Source organism: Cynara cardunculus (genome assembly GCF_001531365.2).
Source record: "Cynara cardunculus var. scolymus isolate 2C chromosome LG 8, CcrdV1, whole genome shotgun sequence".
Lineage (NCBI taxonomy): Eukaryota > Viridiplantae > Streptophyta > Magnoliopsida > Asterales > Asteraceae > Cynara > Cynara cardunculus.
Window position 1 is genome coordinate 1,777,911 of NC_037535.1, and position 4,003 is coordinate 1,781,913.

The following is a 4,003-nucleotide window of genomic DNA, read 5'->3' on the forward strand; positions in this document are numbered from 1 at the left end:
TATTTATTATGATTTGTATTAATCAAAATATAATATAAATAAACAGGAAAAAAATTATATTAAATTAAAATTTCTTTAAAAATAAATTAAAATAACAATAAAACAAAACATGAAAATAAAAAAAAGACAAAAAGACACTAAAAACAATAATACTAAACTAGCTTTAGGGGTGCCATTAGCCTCCCCATAATTTTCCATCGTTATCAATATCAATTATTGATGTTTTAAATAGCTCAAACAAATTTCTCCATTAAAAATCTTAATTAATGATAAATATTTAGTAACTTTAAATGTGAATCTAAGTTTAATGTCAACGTTTGCGATCACTAAGACCAACATGTTTTCATGAGATCCGTAAGATTATCTTTTTACACTTGAAAGTTTACAACAAAACGTTTTTAAGATAACCTTCACAGTTTTTTTAGTGTAAAAGTTTCGCTTTTTTTACCTTCACAACGTTCTGTTGTGAAATTTCAAGTCTAAAAATTTGATCTTATGGGTCTCACGAAAACAGACTGGTTTCACGTGAAACTCAACCCTTAAAATCAATTGTTAATTATTTTTACAAGAAAGATATATAAACATTTTCAAAATATACTTTTAAGAGGGTTCATATATATATATATATATATATATATATATATATATATATATATATGGATAAGAATAGTGCGGACATATTAAGCTATTATAAAAATAAAACAACAAGATAAGAGGACATATTCCTTCACTTGTTGCTACATATTCGTTAATTTTTTAAAATCAAGTTGAAGAAAATTAGGATCCTACCTTTATGTTATTACGTTATTCAAATTCCATCTCGATTTCTATATTTGAATAGATAATAATAATAATAATAATAAAAGGAAAGTTTGATAGGAAGGAAAATTATCTACCATTAAGGTCATAGATACGTGTCCGTGCAAGTTTCATTTGTGACTATATTAAATACCGAATATCCTCCATCATGATTAAATTAAAGGTAACACACTATGATAACTGCTTTTAAACAAGATTGTTTTAAATTTTTTAATGGTATTGTTATACTTATACTAAAGGGTTCTTTACCCAAATACTTATCCGGTAAATGATTATCTGTAGGAGTCAACACTACAATTTATTTTAATGAGTAAGATTTTAGTACGTCAAAACGTATTGAATGCAACAATTTATCGGTTAAGCGCTTACGTGGGTAAGAGTCGTAATCTTCACTTACCAAGTAAGCGTTTAGTAAACGACCGGCCCCTAAGACTATAGATTGACTGGACAAGTAATTAATAAATCAAATAATAAAAGTTTATCACATGTATTATATTTAAATATAATCATTATTCAAGAGCTAGAACTAGTCAAATTAGCTAAAAAGGTAAAAGTCAAAAACATTATAAACGGGTTAAAGCATATATAACCAGACCCCAAATTTTCTTACTTAACATGTGGTTAAGTAATTATTTGTGTTTGTAGAACCAAGACAAGACAGAGGTGGACCCATTATTGGATAAGGTGGCACGGGTTACCGTTTTATTTATCCGTCATAGTGTAAAAATTATAAGGTTATGTGGTTAATTTTATATTTATTATGTTTTTAAAAGAATTTGTCTCTATTAGTGATATCACCATTTGAAGAAAAAAAAATACATTCAGCCGGCTCTAAGACAAGATATGTGTGTCTTTGAGTTGGAAAAATTTCAAAATGCACCACGAAAAGTATGATTTGCAAACGGACTGAAGCGAAATGAACATTTGTACAGTACAAAAGCCTAATGCATATAACAATGATGAATATCAACACTAACAAAAATGGAACATAATGCACAAAATCAGATACAGGAAACGAATTAACAGTGAAGATAATCAATAACCTCAGTTCGATCATCAAATAGCACACAAACACACACAATATGTTCTTATGAGAGTATCACATTCATCAATGACGAAAAAATGAGGAACCATTACGAAGAACACAATGCACAAATAGATCGATCTACAGAGTTTGATCTTAATAACAACAAACACATCCGATTATCCTGATTGAATATATTCACACACAAATTCACACATACATGCATTTCATCAACAGCTTTGTTAGTTGAAAGTGAAGAGAAATCAAACAAATTACCTGAGTCCTGTAACGAAAACGAAACGGAATATCGAGTCGATTATTTGAAACAGTAATTGCTGAACTTTCGTTTCCGGCGGGCGAGCGATCAGATGAGGTTTTCCTTTCGAATCACGAATCCAGAGGAAAGGCGCCGGCGCTCCACCAGAGACGAATTCCTTTAGAATTTGTCGCAATGATCTTTTGTCTCTCTATGTTTCAGTCCTTCCCTACCTCTCTTTATTACACACACACACACACACACACACACATATATATATATATATATAGAAAGAGAAAGAGAGAGATTGCTTTACTCGTCGTCTTCTTTTTTTTTCCCTTTTTCCGCCGAATGGTATTTTTAAATGAGATTTATATTTCAGGTTCAGGTCATGATTACAAATGGTGTTCGTGATATTTATTTTGATTTTCGTACGTTATTTTAAATCACAAATCACTCTCCTTCCGTACAAATATAGTAATAACATAATTTATAAATCAAACGCTACATTTTATTAGCCGTTCTGTTTAAAATAAATATTCATAACAAAAATAGTATACAATTTTAGAAATGTGTAATTATTACATTTTTTTAAATATAATGTTTTATCTTTTTAGATGAAAGGGGTGGTGTTGTTGACTGTTAGGGAGATTCCCTTGCCTAGGAGGGGTGTGCATCTGGCAGGACGGGCGAGTTCGAGTGGGAAAATCAAAAACCCGAGCGGATTTGGATATGGAAATCAAGCCCCAATTTTTTGATTATGATTTTGGATTGTTTCGGGTTCGGGTTGAGGTCGGCGGGGTTCAGGTTTAGTTATAATGCAATAATATATATATATATATATATATATCCAATCAATGTTGACGATGAATTTAATCGATTTAGAGATATGATAAATTGATAGTAAACTTAGAAATTAGAAAGAAAACAAAACAAGACCGACTAAGATTTTTTGAATTTTCAAAAAATAATTGGATAAATTAGTATATTAATATAGTATATTTAAAATACATATGTATATATATTTCGGGTTTTCGAACAAATCGGGTGGCCAAAAATCAAGTGAAACCGAACCTAAATTTTCCCCAAAATGTCGGTTTATGGATTTTCAAATTTCAGGTCATTCAGGTTTTACATAAATACCTTATTTTTTGGTTCGGGTTTCGGGTAATTCGGGTTTTGCACACCCTACCCTCGCCCGATATTGAGGGAGAGAGGTTGTTATCAAGAGAGAATAAAAAGAAACTTTATTCATCTCATAATTAAGGATATAATGGGAAAATAGAAACTTCTTACATTTAAACTTACAAATAGAACAAATAAACTTGCACACCTCTTTACTTTTGATGAGGTTTGAACCATTGATCTCCTAAAAGAACAAAGACTTACATACCGCTAGACCAAATGTTTTTTTTTTTAATGTATAAAGATTGTAAAAACAATTGGTGGAATAAAGAAAAGGTAGGGATGATTTGTGTGTTGGGAATTTCATGCTTTGAAGTATTGTTGAGTGGGGTGGTGATGGTGCTTGCTTATACACCACATCCCCTACTTCATTCTTGCAAACTTATTATTCATCATGATATGCATGGTCCATCCTCTACATGCTTCTACTTTATACATATATTCATTTTTATTCTTACTTTTTCTTTAAAAAAATCATGTCCATGAATAAATATTCCAATTTTTGGGTCAATTTCAATTTCCATTACTTTTTTATTCCACCATTCATATACACTAGTAACTAGTCAACATGCTTCACCTATATATATATATATATATATATATATATATAGGGGCTGGTTCAAATATTAACCCAATATTTTGTGCAAACTATGCTAACCCATCTTAATCGTTCATTTTCTAATCTAACGGTTATTATTAAATGAGATTAAATAAACAAT

General features: G+C 30.0%; 1 protein-coding gene across 1 annotated transcript in view; it reads right to left on the reverse strand.

Annotated features, from left to right (window-relative positions):
- LOC112516654 (probable serine incorporator) overlaps window positions 1-2,293 on the reverse strand; it is a 15,228-nt gene extending 12,935 nt beyond the window's left edge. The window contains exon 1 of the mRNA XM_025123821.1: window positions 2,120-2,293. The gene's annotated coding sequence lies outside the window, so the exon portion shown is untranslated. The remainder of the gene's footprint in view (window positions 1-2,119) is intronic.
- Window positions 2,294-4,003: the final 1,710 nt, after the last annotated feature.